Raw genomic sequence first — 24,723 nt, forward strand, 5'->3', positions numbered from 1 at the left:
AGAATTCACACACCTCCAATCTCCGACTAATTTGTGCTCTGTCACCCTCAAACTCTTTTCAATGCTTTAAGAAAGTCTTCCGCTCTTATCAACAGTTTGCCTAATAAGAATTCTTAACAAGCATTTGCAATGCATTAGGTCTCGCATTAGGAAAGTTTGAGCTATTGGTATTGTAAATGACACATTTTTTATTTATGTGTTGGTTTTGAAAATAGCCAAATTAATAGCTTTGTCATTTACAATGCCAATAGTTTTAACTTTCGCAAATGTGACACCTATACCATTTGTAATGCAATATGTGTTGTATATACGTGACTTAGATGTATTGATATTACAAATAACAATGGCTTTAATAATTAATACTTAAATAAAAGTTATTGTAATTTATAATGGCAACAGCTTAAACTTTTGTAAATAACGTTTGTGAAGATTATGTCCATTGTATTTTATTGTGACGAAAATCAAAGAACAGAAGTGAAATATTAACATCTTTTTGTTTCATTTGTAATAAAGCTTGCAACATTGAGAGAACATATTTGAACCAGTTGTTGTTAAAAGGTTGGACAGATTGATGCTGTGGTGATGCGATAGATAGAGTGAGGGCGATAGATCAGGATGCAACACAGAAGGAGGGACGGCATGTGGGAGGCAACACAGAGGGTGGATGGTAGGCAACACAGAGTGAGGGAGGGCGGTCAGTAGGCAACTCGGAAGGAGGGCAGAGGCAGCACAGTGGGAGGGTAGACAGGATGCAATACAGAGGGAGGGCAGTCGACGGCAACACAGATGTAGGAAGGGCGTTTGGAACGAAACACATTTCGGCAACAGGGAAGGAGAGAGGGTGGATGGGAGGCAACAGGGAGGGATGGTGAGTCGGAGCCAACAGTGAGAGATAGGCATCAGTGATGGAGGGTGGGTGGTTAGACAACAGGGAGGCAACACAGAAGGATGGTGGGCGGGATGCAACACGGATTGCGCTACAGTGGGTGAGTGGGTGGGCTGCAACACAGAGGTTGGGTGGGTGTAATGCTACACAGAGGGTGGGTATGGCAACATGGAGGGTTAGGCAACACAGGGGGTTAGGCAACACGGGGGTTAGGCAACACGGGGGTTAGGCAACACGGGGGGTTAGGCAACACGGGGGGTTAGGCAACACGGGGGGTTAGGCAACACGGGGGGTTAGGCAACACGGGGGTTAGGCAACACGGTGGGTTAGGCAACACGGGGGGTTAGGCAACACGGGGGGTTAGGCAACACGGGGGTTAGGCAACACGGGGGTTAGGCAACACGGGGGGTTAGGCAACACGGGGGGTTAGGCAACACGGGGGTTAGGCAACACGGGGGGTTAGGCAACACGGGGGGTTAGGCAACACGGGGGATAGGCAACACGGGGGATAGGCAACACGGGGGATAGGCAACACAGGGGGATAGGCAACACGGGGGATAGGCAACACGGGGGGTTAGGCAACACGGGGGTTAGGCAACACGGGGGTTAGGCAACACGGGGGTAAGGCAACACGGGGGTTGGGCAACACGGGGGGTTGGGCAACACGGGGGGTTGGGCAACACGGGGGGTTGGGCAACACGGGGGTTGGGCAACACGGGGGTTGGGCAACACGGGGGTTGGGCAACACGGGGGGTTGGGCAACACGGGGGTTAGGCAACGCGGAGGGTTAGGCAACTCGGAGGGTTAGGCAACGCGGAGGGTTAGGCAACGCGGAGGGTTAGGCAACATGGAGGGTTAGGCAACACGGAGGATTAGGCAACATGTAGGATGGGTGGGCCAGCGGTGAGCCCCACGAAGGGTGGGTGGGCGATCGGCAACACGAAGGGTGGGAGGTAACACGGAGAATGGGTGGGCGGGCAGCAGGCAACACTGACGGTGGTTGGGGGTTCGCTAGGCAACACAGAGGGTGGGTCGTAGGTAACACAGAGGGTGGGTGGGTGGTAGTCAACACTGGGCGGGTGGGCAATAGGCAACACATTGAGCGAGAGGCAACACATTGGGCAAGAGGCAACACGGAGGGTGGCTGGGTGAGAGGCAGCACAGAGGGTGGCTGGGTGAGAGGCAGCACAGAGGGTGGCTGGGTGGGCAAGAGGCAGCACGGTGGGTGGGCAAGAGGCAGCGCGGTGGGTGGGCGAGAGGCAGCACGGAGGGTGGGTGGGTGTCGGGCGGGTGTGAGGCAATACTGTTTAAGCGGGAGTCAACACAGAGGGAGGGCGGGCGGGAGGCAACACAGAGGGAGGGTGGGCGGGAGGCAACACGGTTTAGGCAGGAGGCAACAAAGAGGGAGGGTGTGCGGGCGGGAGGCAACATGGACAGGCAACATCTTGGGAGGGTGGACATTCGTGTGAAAATAACTAAGTGTCAGTAATGTTCGCAGTGTATGTAGCAGCCTTGAGTTATTGAAATAAGATTAACAAAATAACCAACAGTAACAAGGTTATCAAAAGTTATAACTCAACTCAGATGTCGTATGTATAATGTAGCAACAATGCGCAGTTATTCTATTCACACTTTGCCATGCCCGCCAGCTGCTCTGCCATGAGCATAATTGTCTGCTAGTAGTTTTGGAACAGGGGTTCATTGTGCGGACCTTGGTAGATTAAAAGATCTGAACCAGCAGGAGAATCTGTTATTTTATTTGCCCGATACAAATCTTTTCTCGTCTGTTGGTATAGCGCAGTACTACTTAAAGCCTCAACCTATTATTTTCCAAAGGGATTTTGAATTATCCATGTTTATAAAAAGCACACCAAGTACAAAAGCAAGTAGGAAGAAAACGTTCTTTTACGAGTATTCCAACGCATTGTTGCTCTGTGCACTGTGTCTTTTCCCAGCGAATAGAAGAAAGGTAACAAGAGTGCTAGATGCAGAGGTGCAAAAGGCGAATCGTGAATAACAAAAGGCACAAAGGACCAATTAACATGATACATCAACAGGACACTGAGTCATTCTGACTTACGAGTTTTATTTTGACAGAATGCATAGTGTTTTTCAAATGTTTAAGAAATGCACCATTATCAAATTATTTTGGCTTTTATTGTACTGTTATCTAGTTCAACCAAAACACTAAGGTGGAGTATTTGCAATGTTTAAACGCTTTCAAAACAAAACACTAGGAGTCTGAATGCCAGTCGAGAGAGAGAGAGAGAGAGAGAGAGAGAGAGAGAGAGAGAGAGAGAGAGAGAGAGAGAGACAATATCTGAGAGGGTGAAAGGGGCTGGTATTTTAAAAGTTAGAATAGAAAATTGTTCTTGCCAAGTTAACATCAGTAATCACAGTTGTAACAAGACAACAACGCCCTTATTTGCCAACTTAATTGTGTGAACCTCCGGATGATGAAAGGCTGAGTCCGCTCAGGTAGTATGCAGAACTGTAACTTGTAGATTCGTACAGATCTTTTTGCGGAGTGTGCGCCCAGCTGAGATTTCTCACTAGTATCCTATTGTTAAAGGTATTCTGTGTTGAAGCTTCTCGGTGATAACAAGAAAAGCCTGGGAGTGAACTGAAACCAGTATGAATAGAAAGCGGATTTGAATCACGGCTTCCTCTGTTATTCAATGTGAGCGCCAGCAAAGAGATTTATCATCTCCATCACAGGACAAAATAGGAAGTGGTTAGAATAGAAACACACGGACTAACACACGATAATAAGCCACGCTGTGGAGTCGGTTATTCTTTAAAGTCTGTGAGCGCCAAGAGGCAATGCAGTTTGCAGTATTGCGCTATATAGATGTATCATCCTCATGAATTCAACAAAAGTTAAAGAGATCGGCAGACTTACATTTTGGAGTTAGGAGATGGACTCTCGTCTCTTTCTCTGTAGCGCCTCCTTGTCCAGCCTCTGGGGGGTGGGCGGAGGTCTGTGCAGCCCCAGCCCCTCCAGAATGCCTCTCTTCACCGCCTCCAGCGGTATCCGCTTCTCCTGCTCCCCCAGGGGCCGCAGCACCACCGCAGTCAGGAGGGCTAGGCCGGCCTTGGAGTAGTGCCTGGTGCCCTGGGCTGAGCGCATGGAGCGCTGCGATAAAGGACTCCCCGAGCGCGGGGTTCACACAGAACACGCTGTAAACGGCTCTGCTATGAGTTATGGCCCTGAATGTGGGACAGGGGATGTGCACGGCGCCGGGCTGGGCATGCGCGCCCACGAGGTAAAATCGCCGAGGGAAAGCGCGTGCACATCCCCTGCCCACCTGTAGGAGGGGGATCAAGAAGACTTACAGTCGGTCCTGAAGGAGGGACCTTTCAACTGATATCCCGCCTGTCCGCCATTTGGGTACTTCGCTGTGCAGGTACCGTGCGGGCCCTCCAGGTGCAAACTACAAGCTGGCCGTGATACTGTGCACCTGACTGGGCCCTCGGGCCCAATTTCCGATGACTCCGGAGGTGTTTGGCTGCCCCCCTGTGGGGCCTCGGATCTAGTGGACAGCGGTGAAATAACCGGTAGGAAAACGGTCAGGCCTACGAGGCTGCAGCCACTATTTTAGCGCCCGCAGCTGCAGGAGCCCGAATGACCAGAACCGGTAGGAGAACGCTCAGGCCTACGAGGCTGCAGCCACCATTTTAGCGCCCGCAGCTGCAGGAGCCCGTGACTGAGCGAGCATCACGGCCAAGCCTACACTCTCCACCTTGGAATCAGCAGCGACTCGCAGTGGGAGCTGTGAGGGAAGTGTGGGGGCTGAGAGGCCTTGCGGTCCGACCCTGGGGAGGGAACTCTCTACTGACATCCCATTTGGCCACCATTTTGGAACTCAGAAGAGCCGGTTCCGGCCGGGGCCCCAGCCAGCGGGAACGGAGACCTGGCGGGGACATCCACAGCTGACTGGGCCCCCGGACCTTGTTGCTGATGGTCCCAGAGGTGCTGGGCTGTAACTTAGGGGGCCCCGGACCTAGCGGGCAGCAGCGGGAGCGGCACTGGCAGGAGAGCGCAACGACACATATACACACAGCCGCCATTTTGGGGTCTCCAGCCTCCGGCACCCCGGAGGGAACAGACACCGCAAAAAGCTAGCATCCTCTGACCGGGACCTGACGGCAGCACCCAGCAAGACCTGAGGTGGAGGTACGGGGGCTGAGAGACTCTGCGGCAGCCTCCGGAGGGTCTCCTCGCTGACATCCTGCCGATGTGGTGAGTGGGGGGTGGGAGGGAGTGTGGGGGCAATGTGCGTGTGTGCCTGTGTGTCGTTGTGGTGAGTGGGGGGGGCGGCAATGTGAGTGTGTGCCTGTGTGTGCCAATGTGGTGAGTGGGGGGGGGGGGGGGCAATGTGCCGATGTGGTGAGTGGGGGGGGGGCAATGTGCCTGTGTGTGTGTGCCGATGTGGTGAGTGGGGGTGGGGGAATGTACGTGCGTGTGTACGCGCGCGTCTGTGTGTGTGTGTGTGTGTGTGTGTGAACAGCAAGCCATCTCTTGTCTAACTGAATGCTGGTTTGCCTGCGGGACAGAAGATGTGCACGGCTCAGGGAGACTGGGCATGCGCGTCCACGATGTGCAATCGGCGCTCGTGCACCAGTCGATCTCCCTTGAGGAGCAACTCGGCGACAATAGGTCGAGAGAGCTCGACGTAAAAAGGAACTCTGAGCTCTTCTAAGCAGGTAAATTCCTACAATACCATGCAGCAACTGAATACTAAGTTCGATTAGACAAATATGTCAATGTCACCTATCTCTGAAAATGTGGGAGGTGTGTGGACATTACCTGAATCTATGTCTATGCTTCAGAAAAATAAGGCCTGATGTGCTAAACATTGTTGGAGTCAAAAACCCTGCGATTCAAGGACCCACAGACTGGCCCAGGTATGACAAGACCTGGTTGGCTACAGCAGCCGTGGGGGGAAAGCAGAATATAGCCAGTCGCTGGGTGGCGCAGGCGCCCCCACAATGGGACCAGTGGATACGAGACTTGGATTGGTGCCAGAGGGCGGAGTAAGCGATCTACAAGGCCAGGGGATGTGCTAAGAAATGGAGGAGGGTCTGTGTTCCTTGGCGGAAGTATCAAACCATGAAGGGGGGGCGGGGGGCGGGGGGGCGGGATGGTTTATACAGGTCCGTTACACTAGCTTGTATGCTTGTATGCCTTCAAATGCACAATGTCTTGTTGTTCTTTTACATGCCAATTAAACACTGCTCTGTATTGTATGAGTCCTTGAGGAAAGTTAATAAAAAAAAGATTAAAAAAACCTGCGATTCACAAAATGAAAAAAGTTTGCAGCCACACATGTAACATACTAACTTGCTTTTGCAAGTTGAAAAAGTAATTCCATAACACAAAAGAGGTTCTGCAACCCTTTAGAAATTTCAATTAGGACGGGGCGTGAAAAGGGGACCCTGCTCATAACGGAGTTGTAATGAAACATATCAATGCTTTGCAACGGTAACTGCTGTGTGGTGAATGAGTCTCAGAGATAAACTGTCATCATGGTACAGCCACTCTCCTTCTGTAAGAATGTTGGCTGTTCTCGTAGTGAACAGACAGTAACGTATGGGCCTACTACATAACTCTGTAGAAGTCTATCCTACCTGGCTTCTCCGGTCCGCTGATTGACTCCCTAATGCTTTTGGGCTTATTGTAAAAACATGGTTGGTGGGCCCCTGATCTCTTTTGAGTTTAGGATAAACACTGCTGTAAATTTTTTATACTGCAGTTAAATGTCTCTTTAGAGTTTATTGTATATACTGCATATAAATGCATGATAACTTCCCCCACAGCCAGCTGCTCGATTCCTAATTGCGACTGGGCTTTCTACATGATCACGCCTAGCCTGGTGCGTCTATTGCCCTGATCCCGCTTGTTAGAATTGGGGTTCTCTAGTTGCCACAGGTAGGTACTTGTGACAAATAGGGACCCTCTCCTCTAGTCAGTGAAAGGGGGATTACACTCCTAAAATAACCTCTGCTCACCCTCTAGGTAGCGTGGCACGAGCAGTCAAGGCTTATTTCAGAGGCGGTGTAAGTTAAGCGTTTGTGACCACATACAGTAACCCAGTGACAACACTACAAATGGACACCACACAAGGTTTTATATATAAAAAATAAGTATATTTTATATAGAGTTACCACAGGACTTACCACATGACCAATAAACGACAAAAAGAATACACAGTACTATTAGATTTCAAGAGTTCTGGTTAAAAGGCTTAAATCAAGGTCCTGTGGGAGTCAGTAGACTGGTCAGGCTACAGCGTTGTTGAAAATAACACAGAGTCTAGCAAATCCAGCGGACCGCGTCGGTACGGGCCCTCTCAAATGTCAACAGACTCAGTCACAGTACCTTTTACTTGGGGCGGCCGGCACGGATGTGCGAGCCGGTTCCGGTGATCGTCGCGGTGCAGAAAGAAAGAGTTGCAGGATGCGTTGTCCCTCGATGTGGTGCAGGCAGCGGCCCGTTGATGGATTCGGTGGATCCAAGGCTGTGTTGCAGGGCGAGACGGTCATTCGATGCGGTACATGCAGCTTGCGGAGCGGCGAACGAGCCTGAGTTCGGGAGCTGGTGTCGATCCGTCCGGACAGCGTTGCGAGTCGGGCGGTGCGTCGCCAAGCGTGCGAGGCGGTGCCCAACTCCGGTGCGGTCACAGGTCTCGAAGTCCGCAGCAGTGACCGCGTCGGTCAGACCGGTTCGATTTGGTGTAGCGAGGCATTGCACGTCACTGTGTCCTTCCAGTCGTGGTGTAGGCTACGGCTCGGTGACGGCGTCAGGACGGAGTCGGTGAGCGCAGAGCTTGCGCTGTTCGAGGCGGATGTTGCTTGATGCGGTGCCTACAGGACACCGGGCCGGTCGTGAGAGTCGGTCTCAGCTCCCTGCCTCTGTAGCCACTTGTTTCCCAGCAGCAATTCACAAAGGCTGGTGAAGTCCACTGGTCCTGGGACTTCGGTCAGGGGGGCAAGCTCTCTTCCAAGCCCTTGGAGATCTTTGCACAAGTTGAAAGTAAAGTCCACAAAGTCCTTTTTCCTCTCTTTGGCAGTAAGGCAACCACTGCAGGGCAATCCCCCAAGCAGCACTGGAATAGTCTCTCCTCAGTTTCTTCAGGTTCCTATCCTCAGCAGAGGTTTCGTCTTGTAAGTCCAGAAGTGATCTAATTTCTTGGGATCAGGGTTCCAATATTTATACCCCAAAATCCTTTGTTCTCTGAGGGGAGAGGGGCCTTTTCCCAGTCCAAACCAGTTCCTGAGCACTCTGTTTACCATGAAGTAACTAATAGAATCCTCACACTGAAAACCATCATACTTCTTCTCAGGGGTCTTACCAATAAGTACTTCATTCATAAGCAGCAAAGGAATCAACAGAGAATCTGAAATATGAAAAGACATCTTTATTAATTGTGAGGCTACGTCGCCCAGTCACACCTAAATGCAACTGAATGAGGTAGTCTGCCTGCATGGCCTCCGCACAGACCTTTTATACAAATAATTATGCCCTAGGCACACATTCTTTGCTTTACAGTAAATAATTCACATATTTCCAACACAAAGAAGAAGCAAAGTTATGATGACAAGTCCATACTTCAGTTTGTCAAGTATATAATTAACTATCCGGCAAGGTCCAGTGTTTCCATCAGATATCGACGGACCCCTAATAAAAACGGGCACCTCCCCATCGTAAAGCAGATCATAAAGAAAGAAACAGAGACAGGTGTGTGTAAGATTAGACATGGTTTGTGTGCGATGAAAGGCTTGTGGTATGTTGTGACTTGATACTAATCTCGCTCGGCCAGTGGGTTGGGGACTGCCTGAAGAGGTTTGGCTTGAGGCAGTGGAGTCAGCTTGCCCAGGTCATAGAGGAGTCAGGAAAGGTGTACGTGTCCTTTCAGCTCGAATTCAGCCTTGGTCAATTGACTATGTAAGGGCAATCACAAGATGGATGCCGCTCACAACATGGAACCCAAGGCTTCAAGACAGGAAGCACGATTTAGGGGTGTTCCCGTCACTCAATCGTGACGCAAATGCACAGTAATAATGTCCTAATCATTACCGGTCTGCCAATACCAAAATCGTCATGGTATGATGATATTTTCTGCACGAGGGTAGAGCTTCGGTACCACACCATGGTCGGGTCCAGAATTTTCAGTACCACAACCAGACATTTCCTTTCACAGTGCAGGGCAGGAACATCAGACGCCCCACAGGAGGTGGAGCCAGCATTGTGGAAGGCAAGTACAGTCCTGGAGCACTTTGTTGACAGTCGTCCTTCTCTTCTTTCAGTGTGCAGGGCAGAGACATCAGACGCGCCACAGGGGGTGGAGCCAACATTGTAGAGGGAAGGCCCAGCCCTATTCAGGTCCCAGGTGCAACTCCTCACATCTGGATGCAGATCTCCCTATTCACCACTGAGCTGCCCCAGCCTGTCTCCTGGAATCCCCCAGCCCTGTCCCTCACAAACCCAGACAAAGGAATACACAACCTAGCAGAGGCGGGCAAAGGCGGGCTGAAATGGTTAGGCAAGCAAATACCTACTTTCTAAAAGTGGTATTTGCCAACACAGAAAATTAAAATAAACTGCACTAAAAGATGTATTTTATTATTCTGAGTCCAGGCATACTAAACTCGAATATCTACCATGTCCTCTGAGCCTGTTAGGATTATAAAGTGTCCTATGGAGAGCAGGTAGCCTTGCAATAATGAAAAACGAAAATGCCTGTAATTCACTATTAGGACATGCCACACACATCAGGGATTGTCCTACCTTATACTTACAATGCATCCTGCCCTTGGGCCTAACATAGGGGTGACTAATATGAAGTCAAGGGAAGGTTTAGGGACTGGCAAGTGGGTGCACTTGCCCAGTCAGCATGACAGCACCAGACTGCACGCAGGCTCTACAATGGCAGACCTTAGACACATTTGACAAGGCGCATTTGTGGGTGGCACAATCAGTGTCGCAAGCCCACTAGCAGCATTTGGATTTACATGCCCTGGGCACACTCAGTGCACTGTACTAGGGTCTGACAAGTAAACCAAACATCCAATCATGGAACCACTAATCAATACATACATTAATTTACAGTAGGGAGCACTGGCACTGTGGCACTGGACAGCAGTGGCACAGTGCCCAAAGCATCTAACACCAGCAAAAACACATGAGGCAACAGCAAAAATGGAAGGGAGACCCACGCCAATGGTGCCAGGTCTAACACCGCTCTCATTCCGAATTATCCAACAGCGGAAAGTATTGCCTTTTGCCTATGTTAGGTCTATGATTGTCTATAATTGACTGCTCCTGACTACTAATCGGTTTGAACCTCAAGGAAGGAAGCTTTCCTCCCTTCAACTCTTTTACCGATCTCTCTTCAATTCAACCATGCGCCCGCCTAACCCCAGCCGGAACTCTAATATTGTGCGTTACGGACCCAAATCCTGGTCCATTAACTACCCAGACAAAATGACCAGTAATGCTAAATAGAACTTCAAGCACAGTACTCTGAAACACTCATTGTAGATAACTACCACACAGCGACCAACGGCAACACGAAAACTAACTTACTTTTTTACACAAATTGCCAGACTAAATGGTAAAACACCTTCAAGTCGCCAAGTCAGTAACCATTCCCTATGGTGAAAAAAACTCTACTACCATCTCCCTTGCCTTCAAAGGGGAACTCACCATTTCCATCTACAGAACTGGAACCATTCTCATACAGGCCACCGACCCGCCCCTCACCACATTTGACCGCAACTTCCCCACACTACTCTCCTTGTTAACTCAATTGAGCCATCAAACCCCATCTCCCCTATCCCCCTCCACCCTCACTAATAACGTGGAGCTGATCCAATGTCCTTGCCCTGAAGAGCCTCTCTTCAACTCATGGACATCCATCACCATCATTCACTACAATCACACTACCCCTATCATTACTCTCAGTCACCAAACACCCACCATTATTACATCAACTGATCACACCAGGAACAGCAAACTCACAATTAACAAACACCACAAGGTCGATCTCGATCTAGACAGCTCGGACATTAACCACAGCCCTCCCGCAACTGAAATCACCACAGGCACTCCGCTCTCAACCCCCGATAATCTGAACCCTCCCTCACAAACTATCGCTTCCTCCAACACAGACCCTTTTTCCCCCAATAATATGAACCCTCCCCCACAAACTATCCGTTCCTCCAACACAGACCCTTTTTCCCCCCGGTCCTTACTTCCCCCCCATGTCCAACGTCATCTCCAATCCAGCTGTCACTCTTCCCCGTACTACCACTGCCCACTCCCCTTCCAATGTCCCACATCCACATGCACAATTTGTCTCCAATGCTTATCTCACTGACAACCCTGTGACATCCCCATGTCCAACATCTTCACCAATCCAGCAGACACTTTCCCCCTATTATCACTGCCCACTCCCCTTCTGCCGTCCCATATACACAACCTGCCTAAACCGCTAATCTCATTGACATTCCCCGGAACTCTGACTTCCTTCCTAAAATTTCTCTCCCTCCTCACTTGGACATTAAACCCAATACTCCTCCTCCGAACACCTTGAATGGGAGCATTACTAACCCGGCTCCCCACGTCCAACCTCTCCCCTCTCCTAATCCCACTGATTCCGTCCAATCCCCGACCCATGTTCTCTCTCCCTCCATAGACCCAAGTCATTCTAGGCCCCTACCAAAAATATTACGCTTTTTCAGCTCAATAACACATCAACTGAACAAAATGGAGAAGAAAATTAACTCCCTTGTTGCTGATTTCCTATACTTACAACAATACCTTCTAAACAGGACCAAGCCACTGTGCTCCCTCTACCCGGGTAGATTTGCTCCTACCCCTCTCAATACCTCTCCTATGGCCCCACAGAGCACTCCTCGACCCTCCGCTCCATCCGCAAATCAGGCACTTTGACCCAACCGGGATCGCCACCCCTTTTTGGTACCGAAACCTGATGAGACCAACAACTCTTACCTCGCTTTGAGCCAGAATTCTGCCCCTTTCTCCATCACTGTTATTGTTGGCACTGACCTAAAACTGTCCACTCGCCTAGACCTCCTGCTCAATACTCCTCTATTCATCTAGCTCCCCCCATCATCGAGGCTCTCCACCCTCTCTCTTGCATGCTCCTAAACTGCAGATCAGCAGTACAACACGCCACAGACATTGCTGAAGCTCTACTCGCTGAAGAAATAGACCTCGCTTTCCTCACGGAATCCTGGCTCAATGACCACTCCACCCCCATTCTTGACATTCTCACCCCTCCAGGGTACAACATCATCAGACAAGACAGGCCTATTAAAACTGGTGGGGGACTAGCCATCATTCACAGAGCTGGAATACAGATGACCAAACTTAAACCTTCAGAATACCTATTGTTTGAATACCTGGGTGTCAAACTCACTGCCAAGGGCACCTCACCCATCAAATTCCACACCACCTACCCTCTTCTCCGAAGAACTAACAGACCTAATAATATGTTTCTCTCTGACAGACACAAAAGATGTGTTCCTGGGTGACCTCAATATCCACTGGAACGACCCAGAAGACTCCACTGTCCAGAACCTATCCAACCTACTTGAAATATACAACCTCAAACAACTCTGTAGTGAACCAACTCACATGAAAGGTGCAACACTGGATGTGATCATTACCAATAATGAACTGGTCTCTCTGAGAGTGATTTCTCCCATTGACTGGTCCAACCATCACCTCCTTCTGTTCATTATTGACACACTTGTCAGCCACCAACCTATTTGTGATGACAAACCTAAGCATGGACCAGAAACATCAAAGAAGTCACTTTACCCAAACTTGAATCCAGGATTCATGCCCATCTAAAACTCCAACCCTCCACCTGGACGGCCGATGACCTCACTACACACTTTAATTCAACAATGACAGAGGTTTTAGACCAAGTAGCTCCACTCAAACTCAAACAAATGAGGGAAACCAAATCTAAACCCTGGTTCAACGTGGAGCTTAATAACGAAAGACGTCAACTCAGACAAACGGAAAGGTCTTGGAGACTAAACCCTTCGACCTTGCACCTTGCACAACTTAGATCTGCTCAGCTGGCATACAAAAAACACATTTTTTGTGAAAAGGCGTCTTTCTTCCACAGCCAACTAGATCTGGCAAAAAACAGACAGAGAGAACTCTTCAACATTGTCAAAAGCCAAACAAACTGCACTCCCTCTCTCAAAATCAAAGCCACTAAAGAGCAATGTGAAGAAATTGCTACCTTCTTCTCTAATAAAGTCTCAAAAATTGGTTGATCCTTCATCCAAACCTCAAATCCTCCTTCCCTTTTAACCTGTCCCCCTTTAATCACCCTTGATCAATCAGAAAGAGTTCTTACCAAGGCCAATCAGGTCTGCCTCCAGCTAAAAAACAATGCACATTGGTCCGACTAAGCTAATGTCGTAAAACTAGGTCTTTAGTATACTTTCAAACCTAAAACCTTCTTCCCACACTATGGACCCACTCCCATCCACAATTATAAAAGAACTCAACTACACCATTTCCCCTTTCTGCACAAAAATCATCAATGCCTCTCTCCTCTCAGGCTGAATCCCAGACTCCATTTAACTAGGACAAATCACACCCATTCTCAAGTAACCAGGGGCCGACCTTAACAACCTCAACAACCTCAGACATATCTCCAACCTCTCGTTCCTTGCAAAAACATTGGAGAAATGTGTTCTCCACCAACTCAACAAACACATTGATGAGTTCAACCTCCTTGACACCTTTCAATCAGGATTCAGGAAAGGCTGTAGCACTGAAACAGCTATGCTCAAGATCTCGGACGATATTCACAGGGCTTTAGATGAGGGTGATGCCGGACTACTCATCCTTATTGATCTATCTGCGGCATTCGACACAGTAAATCATCCAGCTCTTCTGGAGACCTTGAGGAGGCGATCCGAAATTAATGGCACAGTACTAAAATGGCAAATAAAACAGGTGATGGACCGAATGTGGATCAATGTCACACATTCACCCCAGTCCAAAGATCTGGGCCCAAATCCATCGTTTTTTTGCACTCCACACCACCCTGGGTTAGACAATGGCGATATGCAAATCAGCTCTGACCCTGTGCCCCATGGGAACAGTCCAGTCCGAACTACAAAAGCCATGTCCTTCCCAGAACGGAATCAAGCATCCGAGGACCGGACCGGTTTCGAGGTAACACCTCTCATCAGCCCGGCTAGCTTGACTCCAGTGGTGTGGAGTGCCTGGGACCCACGTCTGGGCATTCCCAGCGCACTTAGGGCGGAAATTGCAAATAAAACAGGTGATGGACCGAATGTGGATCAATGTCACACATTCACCCCAGTCCGAAGATCTGGGCCCAAATCCATTGTTTTTTTGCACTCCACACCACCCTGGGTTAGACAATGTTGATGCATTGATCCACATTCGGTCCATCACCTGTTTTGTTCACAGTACTAAAGTGGTTCATCTCCTTCCTTCAGCACTGCTCGGAACAAATTATAATCAACTTCTGTCTCTCGAAGCCAACAAAAGTAACACTTGGGGTCCCGCAAGGCTCGATCCTCTCCCCGTCCCTCTTCAATCTCTGTCATGGAGCTTCTCACAATCGTCCAAAAAAGCATGAGTGAATTTCCACCTTTACTCTGATGGCACCCAAATCTATTACAAAATCAAATCACCCAGCGACATCCAACACCTCAATGTCACTCTAACCAAGATCAAAACTTGGTTCAATGCTAACCACTTCTCAGCTCAACCAGGATAAAACGGAACTAATCCTATTATCTCCAAAAAGTAACCACCGTCCAATCCAAGAGTGGCTCAAGAATCCGGTTGCCCTAAACTGCCACCTCGTCCTATCCGACTCAGTTAAGTCTCTAGGCATTACCCTTGACAAGAACTTATCAATGGAGGCCCACATCAAGAACTCTGCAAAAGCGCCTTTCTCACTAAAACACCTCAAGAAATTGAAACTTTTTCTTCCCCATGATGACCTCAAGACAGTAGTTCAATCCCTAGTTCTCTCTAAAATTGACTAAGGGAAACGCCATCCTAACAGGGACTCCAAAAGCTCACATAGCCCCACTTAGGGCAGTGCTGGCCATGGCCGCTCGACTCATATCTAGAGTAAAAAGATTTGAACACATCACGCCAGCTCTCAACTCCCTGAACTGGTTTCCCATGGAAGGGAGGTGTATTTACAAGCTGGCCTGCATCACACACAAAACCCTCCCCCATCTACCTAAACAACAAACTGGTAAGAGCAGGAAAATCCAGAACTCTGAGAAGCTCCAACTTACTCCTTCTTATTCCTCCAAAACTGAAAAATAAAACCACTCAGTACCAATTGTTTTCTGGCAACGCTCCCAGGATGTGGTACGCTCTCCCTAGAGTCCTCAGATGCAACTCCTCCTTCTCCTGTTTCAAAAGGGACCTGAAACTCCATCTCCTCAACAAATACTTTCCCAACCAACGTCAACAAACCTACACTTTGATATCCGAGTTGACGCCTCTCTCTCTTGACATTCAAGGATAGTTGATGACCGGACTGTGTTAGCCACCTTTGTTTGTTTTCTCTCCCTCCCTTGCACTGTTTACCTATTTTTCATGTTGTATTTTTTTATCTGTTTTGCTTCCTTACTGCCTTCCTACTATGTAATGCAATTTTCTTCTGTTTTTACTGTGTGTATGTAAAGCACTCTGATACCCACGGGTCAAGCTAGCGCTATATAAAACTTTTAAAATACAAATAAAATAAATAAATAACCCAGGCGACCTCCGCATCTCCCCTACTGTCATCCATGTAGGGTAAAGCAGCACCTATCCCATTAAGGTGCATAAGCTGCTTTCAAATATAAATGTTGACTAAGCTAATGTATGGCTGTTATATCCATATTGCACAATGTCAGGAGGACAATCAGCTGCTAAATCAGAGCGCTGCTATGTATATGGGTGCAATAACCACCCAATATAAAAAAATCACAGGCAGGCGTTTTTTCCTCCCAGGCATTTGTCTGGGCCACATTCCAAGTTTCCCTCGCCAGAAAATTGATTAACATGGGATTATGGTTATACCACACATTTGCACCATTACGGATCTGTTCTTCGCAGGCAAATTCAGTCAAGTGCTACTTGGAGGAATTTGTGTGGTAGAAGACACTATGGGAAATTCAAATTTCACTTCGCTCAGAACCTAAAATTGACGCTAAATACCTGTGTCCCCTATTTTCAAGATTTTGAGGGACTCGGAATGTGCCCACATGGATGCAGTACTTGAGTTTCTTTTGTCAACCCCTCACTCACATTTCAAAGCGGGAATGGCTTCAGGAGACCCCTCTCATGAAGTCTCTGACTTTCCCAGAAATTATTTTTAACTTAATTCTAATAAAAATCGATCACAATTATTGTCCATCATAATAACATGTCTATAATCTCCCCACTAACTCCATCTATCAAACCCCAATAAGTAATTGTAAGTGATGTTTACATCATACTCAGTTCTGACCAATAGTACAAACACAGATTGCTCAATGATGCATCCTTTATTATTAAAACTGCTGGAAATGTTTTGGAGGTGAATTGTTCTCCAAACTCAGTAATTTAGTCTGTAAATAAAATTCTGACCAATTTTTCTGACTTTTGTTAATTAAACCTTGTTGTTCTTGTCTTTTTATATTGTTAAGACAATGTCTGCTTTATTGACTTATGACAGGTCTACGATGGCACATGTGCCTGTTGCATGTTTTAATCAACGTCTATAAACAGCTACAGTACACTGGTATGACACATGATGTAAACGTTTCCTTATTTCAAATCACATTGTATTCTCATTATATTTACGGTGTGCAATTTGGCAATATGTCACAAGCATGTCCAGAGCATAAAATACAGTGTGCATTAGATATAAAATATAGCGAGTAACAAGAGAAAGAAAAATGGGGAAACCCAACTCACAGCTGTTAATTGTCGAATTGACTACACCATATTTAGAATAGAATGTACCATACTGACAAAAGCATATTTAGTCACACGTTACATGATACGTATAATATTGAGAACTTCTTCACCATACTACATGATTCATATATCTTTTGGAAACCTTTAGAAACCGACACAAAAATTCACTGCGTGTACTCTGAATCGTTCAGGGTGGTAGTGTATCATTATTATTTATGGTCCCCAGTTTAAGCAGCATTTCATCCCTCCGATCTGATATTGCTATTTTCCGAAGGCATTTTCCTGCATCCAGGTACAAGAACATAGCTTCGGTATCTGCCCATTTCTGCAGGTCTGAATGCCAACCCTTAAGAGAGGGGGCAGCTTCAGCTTTCCATTGCATTGCAGTCGTCCTTTTTGCTAAGACAAGTGCAAAGTCTACAAGCCTATTAATGGCTTTCCCAGACAGTGGGTAAGGGAGCAGTCCATGTGGGCAACTTTCTGGACTATATGAGTTGACCTGCCTTGTAAAAGCTTTTATTGTGCCACAAGAACAAGTTACTTACCATTGGTAAGGATGCATCTGGTAGAGACATATGTTAGTTGTAGATTTCTTACATTAGAATTTCCTCCAGGTATCAGTCTGGATCCAGAGATTTTTCTTCTTCAGCAATACCCCTTATTGTCGTGGTTGCCTGGGTGGCGTTGTGGTGCCTACTTAGAGGCCGCCCCTGCACACTGACGTCAGTTCTGACACAACATTTGACGCCAGAAGCGCGGAGCCATAAAAGACACTGACCACTGCTGCGCCATAACTAGGGCCCAGTAAGAGTCCTTATCCCTAGAAATCAGTTCACAGAGCTGGGAGGATGGGTGGGGTGGTAAGAAATCTAAACCTAACATATGCCTCTGCCAGATACATTGTTACCGAAGGTAAGTAACTTGTTCATCTGATACAGACTGTTAGTTGTAGACTCCATACCTTAGAATAGATACCCCAGCAACACCATCCCCAAAGGAGACCCCAGGAACCCAGTTCACACGAGAAAGTCCTGGGGGACCGAACAGGCTAAATAGCCGTCCATCCGGACTTGAGTCTCCAGACAATAGTGTCTGGTAAACGTATGCAGAGATGCCCACGTTGCCGCCTGGCAGATATCGAGGAATGGGACTTTGCGTGCTAATGCAGTGGTTGCTGCAGTAGCCCTAGTGAAGTGAGTACGTAACCCCACTGAAAGATCCTTCTTCGCTAAAGTATAGCAGATCTTACGGCAAAGGCCAACCCATCGAGAGAGGGTACATTTTTCAGTAGCCCAACCTTTCTTGGCACCCACATAGCCAAAAAAGAGTTGATCATCCATCCGGAAGTCTTTGGTGTGGTCAAGATAGAATGACAGCAACCGTTTAGGGTCCAGACAGTAGAGTCTCTCCTTCTCCTTGGAAGGGTGCGGAGGTGGGAAAGAGGTGGGCAAGGTGATAGATTGTCCTACATGAAATGGTGTAACCACTTTAGGAAGGACAAAGGCCTTGTTCTAAGTACTACTTTGTTCAGATGCACATATAAGAAAGGGCACTTGGACAATAGAGCCTAAAGCTCACTCACCCTGTGTGCAGAGGGGATGGCAACCAGGAAGACAGTCTTGAGAGTGAGGAGCCTGAGAGGACAGTTATGAAGAGGCTCGAAGGGAACACACACAAGAAATGTGAGAAAAAGATTTAAGTCCCCTTGGGACATTATGGAGGGAGATGGAGGAAACAGATGAGTAATGCCCTGAAAGAATCTGCTAACAATAGGAGATTTGAACAAGGATGGGTGATCTGGCAGCCGAAGAAAAAGCAGAGATAGCTGCAAGATAACCTGTGAGACTGCCCAGAGCAGAGCCCTGCTGGGCCAAAGAAAGTGTATACAAAAGGACCTCTGAAAGAGAGACACAAAGGGGATCCACAGCCTATGCTGTGCCCCATGCCACAAACTTGTTCCATCTACAGGTGTATACCAACTTAGTGGAGGGACTCCTGGCTGCCAAGATGGCGGAAGGTTGAAAGCTGTCAACTGTCGGCGGTTCATCATCACGCAAGGAGGTGGAGACTGGACAGGTTCGGGTTAAGAACTGTCCCCTGCTGCTGCGACAGTAGATTCTCCTGAAGGGGCAGTCTGATCGGAGGATCAATAGCCATGCTGAGAAGCTCGGGGTACCAGACTCTTTGTGCCCAGTCTGGAGTCACAAGAACAACTTGGGCCTGGTCGTGCTTTATCTTCTTGAGCACTTGGTGCATAAGTGGTACAGGCAGAAAAGCATACAGGAGGCCGCCGTACCACTCGCGTCAAAAAGCGTCCCGAGCGAGTGCCGCCTTGAGAACTCCAACGCACAATACTGCTGACATTGCACGTTCTCTTCGGTGCTGAAGAGATCTAACCAAGATTCTCCACACCACTGAAAAAGACCTTGCACCACTTCGGACGAAAACACCATTTGTGATCGACCAAGCACCGACAGCTGATTTCAACCGCCCTGGTATTCAGAGAACCCGCCAGGTGTAGAACCACCAGGGTCATGCCCTGATGTTCCAGCCATGTCCAGGGGCAGAGAGCCTTCTGACAAAGGGTCCACGACCCCACTTCGCCTTGTTTATTGCAGTACCACATAGCAGTCATGGTGTCTGTGAACAAGTGCACCACTCTCCCTTTTAGAGAGGGAAGCAATGCCTTCAATGCAAGTCTGATCACCTGGAGCTCCAGCAGGTTGATTTGGAGCATGTACTCCACCGGAGACCAGACACCTCTGATCTCTACCTCTCCCAGATGTCCGACCCCATCCCAGGAGTGACGCATCCGTCACTAGCGTTAGATCTGGTTAGAGAAGAGAGAGGGACCTGCCTCTGGCCCAATATGGGTTTGTTAACCACCAATGCATATGCGTCACAGTCCCCTCTGACATCTGGACATAGAGCGAAAGATTCCCCCGATGCTGCGGCCACTGGAACTTCAGGTCCCACTGCAGAGTTCGCATTAGCCACCTGGTATGATCCACCAGCAGGATGCAGGAGACCATGAGGCCCAGCAGCCTCAGAGTCATTCTCACCGAAATCCAGGATAGAGGCTGAAACATCGGTATCATAGCCCAAATTTCCCAGATCCACTGTTTGGGAGGATAGGCCCGAAACTGCACTGTGTCCAGAACGGCTCAGATGAAAAGGAGCTTCTGAGAGGGAATTACGTTTGACTTCGACACATTGATGGTGAACGCCGGAGAATGCAGGAGGTCCGCCGTAGTCTGGAGGTGGGAGACAACAGCCTGGGGAGAGCCCGCCTTTAACAGCCAGTCATTAAGAAAGGGTAAGACTGGGAAACCTCATCTGCGCAGATGAGCTGCGAACACCGCCATCACTTTCGTGAGCACCCGAGGGTCGCTGGCAAGGCCAAAGGGGAGCACGGTAAACTGAAAGTGCTTGTGGCTTACCCTGAACCGCAAGTAAAGCTGGTGAGCCAGCAGGACTGGGATGTGAAAATAAGCATCCTGCAAGTCCAACACTACCACCCAGTCTCCAGAGCAGACAGGACCTGAGCCAGTGTCAACATCTTGAACTTCTCCTTTCGGAGGAAACAGTTGGTGTCCCTGAGATCCAAGATAGGACGCAGGCACTTGTCCTTCTTGGGCACCAGAAAGAAGTGGGAACAACAACCACAAGCGACTTCTGGGGTAAAAACGCGCTCAATGGCTCCCTTGGCCAAGAGAGCTGTGGCTTCCTGTTGGAGAAGGGCCAGGTGATCCTGCAACATGCAATGGAATTGAGGTGGCATGGATGGAAGGGTAGTCTTGAAGGGGAGGGTGTAGCCCCTTCGGACTATCTGCAAAACCCACCTGTCAGACATGATGTTGAGCCAGTGGGGCGGTGATGGTGAATCCTGCCACCCACTAGCAATTGATGGGCCTGAAAGGTCTGGCTAAGAGGGTTTGGAGGCTGCTGCAGGGGGGGTGCTGATGCACTGGCCCGCCCGCTGGCCCCCAACCCACAGCGGTGGGATCCATGTCCCGGCTGCGCAGAGGCTAAACAGCTAGAAAAGGCATGTGGCTCCAGGCGGAAAGTGGCGGGACACCCCTTCCGTAGCTACGAAAGGGGTGAATAGCAGACTGCGCTGGGCGGGAGGTGGTAGTGAGGCCTAAGGATCTGGCCATCGCCCTGGAATCCTTAAAGCGCTCAAACGTGTTGTCTGCCTTGTCGCCAAATAGGCGACGGCCATCAAAGGGCATATCCAAAAGTGTGACTTGGATGTCCCCCAAAAAGCCAGTAGACCTCAACCAGGTGCAGTGTCTCAATGCTACACACTAGAAGGTGAACTTTGCTGTGTCTCTCCCTTCAGCAAAAGCACGGGAGAGCACGGCCCTTGCCTACTCCGGGCACTGTGGTAGCACCTGCGCAACCATGTTGTACACCAAGTGGGAGTAACGACCCAATAGACATGCACTGTTCACTGACCGCAGTCCCAAGCTGGAGGAAGAAAACATCTTCTACCCAAAGTGGTCCAGCTTCTTGGATTCCTTACCAGGTGGTGCGTTAGGGAATGCGCCCTTGGACGTTGAGGCTTGGACTACCAAACTCTCAGGGGTAGGATGGGATGAGAGGAAAATGGGGTCACCCGGGGCTGGGCAGAGGCGTCGGGCAATCATCCTGTCCACAGGAGCCCCTGTGTTGGGCTTGGACCAAGTGCCCAAAAGAATATCCGTAACGGCCTAATTGAACGGCAGCAAGGGCTCCGAGGATGCTGCTGCCGGTTGAAGCACCTCAGTCAGGAGGTTAGTCCTGACCGCCACAATAGGAAGCTAGAGGTTTAGGGCCTTGGCTGCCCTACGCAACACCACTGCGTACGATGTACCCACCTCCGGAGCCACAGAGGGGAGATAGCATGGCAAGTTCTGGGGAGGTATCCAAACCACTGGTCTCACCCAACTCCTCTCTCCAGTCCGGTTCCTCCAACTGGTCTGCAAGATGGTCCACAGACCCCTCCCAGTCCTCCTCACCCTCTCCTGTTAGCCACTCTGGGCGGTAGGAAACATCAGGAGAGAACAGGGGGACAAAAGTACCGGTCGGCATTGGTACCAATGTCAGATGACGTCGGTCCGGCTCCGTGTCCTCATCGAGGGGGGGGCCGGGGTCAACGCCGGCTGGGGACACAACCAGTTTCGGAAGTGGCTGGGGTGTCGTCAGTGGATTCTGCGCCGGAGGATGTGTCAGGAGGTTGACCGGCGCAGATACGGATCCAGGCCTGGATCCTTGGGTGCCCTGTGGCGCCAAAGCCGCCGACCTAGAGCCCCAAACGATTCTGCTGTGCCAGAAGGCGCGCCAGCAGAGTCGGGCTGCCCAAAGATAGAATGCAAGGCTTCGTAAAAGCATTGAAGCTGGGCAGGGGTTTCTCCGGGTCCCAGAAAGGGAGGGAAGGCCGGAGTCGACCCAACAGACTCCGCGGGCGGAGCCAGACGACTACCTGCCGCGTCCTGTTTCGGCCAATGGAAGTAGAGAATGAGAAGAGCCATGATACTGCTTTGTCTTCTTGTGCTTTGACTTACCCGAAGACGAAGAGTTCGACGAATGGCGGTGATGGCTCCCAGACCTCCATCTCGACCGGGACCTCGGGTGGCACGGAGCCGGCTGCCGGGCCTTCAGAAGCTTTCGAGACCGCTCCCGCAAAGATTTCAGGGCCACGACCCAGCAATCGGAGCACAACATTGGATTGTGGTCGCGCTCCAGGCACCAGAGGCACACAAGATGGGGGTCTGTCACCGACATCAGCGTGTGGCAGGAGCCTAAAGGCTTGAAGTCGGTCCCCCGAGATGACATCCCTGTGCACCAGGAGTTGAAAGACTCGCGAAAAGAAGTCGAAAAAAGTCATAAAAAGAGAGCCGAAAAGTGACTTGAGGTACCGCTCTCTCCCGATCTGCGCTGGCTGGCGCGGAAAGAGAAAGAACGGACGTCAGCGTGCGAGGGTGGCGTCTAAGTAGATACTGCAACGTCATCCTGGCGAAGTCGACCGACACCATCTATCGACACACAGAGGTCCTGCTGAGGAAAAAAGTCTCCAGATCCAGTCTGACGCCTGGGGGTAATTCTGAGGTGAGGAATCCATAACTAACTGTCTTTTTCAGATCTAGTTTTTCTAGGGTGAGTCAATCTGCCAAATCCGTCTAAGGTGATTTAACTCCTATTACCTGTGAGTGTGTGCCATCAGGCTGCCTGTCTTGGTGGAGAGCTGGGCATACTGTGTGGAGATAAACAGGAATAAGCTGGGCTGGAATTCGGACATGCAGTGACCTCAATGTGTCAACAAAATACTCCTCTAATTAAACCAGTCAGTGATGCAGTTTATATAATAAACAACTCCAAAGTCAGGCTGTTATTCTTTACTCTATTGTGATAGCTCTGCTGCCTAATGGACAATAAGAAGACAACATTTGCACAGTGAATTTTATCCCTGTACTGAATGTTCAAGTTATTATGATAGTGTGCCTTTGAAGTCCCTTATACTGAATGTTCAAGGTATTGTGATAGTGTGCCTACGAAGTGACAACACACGGGAATATTCCATCCTTTACTGCCTGGCAAGGTCCCTCCCCAAGGAACCACAAACAACCTAAGACCAGTTTCGCCCTACTTGGAGCTTGTCAGTCAGATGTAGCTTGAGTTCTATGGCACAGTGAGCACGGGACTTAAGTCGGGCATATCAATTGCCCTTACTGGAGTCAATTGCAAATGCAGGTGGATATACTTTTTACATGCATTCCTCCCATCACCTTTTGTGTGTTTGATGTAACACCCAAAGTATGTCACTGGAACCAAGCTACAATTTCTCCAATAAGTGCAAAACAGGTCTTGGGATCTTTTTGTTCCAGTTCAAGGAGGACCTGGCCTGTTAACTCAGGCTGGACTATTCATATTAGAGCAGAATAAAAGGTGATTTGAAAATGTTGGGTCCTAACTAAGCGACATTGTAGGCAAAAGAACTATGGGTTGGAATGCAATCCTTGAACGACTGCCAGTGGAAAGACGTATTGCAAGCATTCCTTCCATCACCATTTGTGGGTTTGGCCCAGGGCCATTATGGGCACAAGTCTAATATAAAGCATTTTTAAGGGTCCCCTATGCAAAATAAAAATACTCTCTGCTTGGCATTGAGGCAAGAGGAGAATACTGAGACACAGAACTGCAGCCAAGCTTCACTTGGAGCTTGATTTACACCTTGGCAGATCTGGTCCCACTGTTGCTTTTCCATCAGATTCCCCACCCACCTACTAGGCGGATCTGTCAGCTCTATTTAGAGGATCGCGGGTCTAATAACAATAGTCTGTCTAAGTGCTGCATTCTATGCCAGATTTTTCCATCTGCGTCCACGGTGTCAATGGCAAAAGCAGCTGTCAGAGGGAGTGTAGGAGAGTAGGGTCTGCAATCCTATGGTCACCCCAGATTTTTGCTTTTTGCTTCACTGGTTTACGACTTTCCCAGGCTGTGGGCCTGCTAATCAGACCCACAGCCTAGCTGTTCTCTCTCTAAATTGACATCCATGTACCTTAGGTGCATTTACCAATTGGTATTGGGTCACTCTTGTAAGTCCTTGTACAGTGTACCATAGGTACCCAGGGCATAAGTGAACCCAAGGCCTACCAGGGGCTGCAGCATGTATTATACCACCCCTGGCTGGCCCTCCAAATCTGACACAACTGGCTGATCAATCAGCTGGGGCAAGGTGGTGTAATCACCCTTTGCTTTAGATATAGTATACCTATATCTAAACCTAAAATGGACACATATACTCCTATAAGTCACTCCTATGGCAGGCCTTAACAATCCTGGAGGCAGAGTGCTT

At 49.0% G+C, this 24,723-nt stretch overlaps 1 protein-coding gene across 3 annotated transcripts in view; it reads right to left on the reverse strand.

Annotated features, from left to right (window-relative positions):
* LYST (lysosomal trafficking regulator) overlaps window positions 1-24,723 on the reverse strand; it is a 4,348,576-nt gene that overhangs the window by 2,040,333 nt on the left and 2,283,520 nt on the right. The window lies entirely within an intron of this gene.

The sequence above is a fragment of the Lissotriton vulgaris genome, chromosome 6, assembly GCF_964263255.1.
Source record: "Lissotriton vulgaris chromosome 6, aLisVul1.2, whole genome shotgun sequence".
NCBI classification, from domain to species: domain Eukaryota; kingdom Metazoa; phylum Chordata; class Amphibia; order Caudata; family Salamandridae; genus Lissotriton; species Lissotriton vulgaris.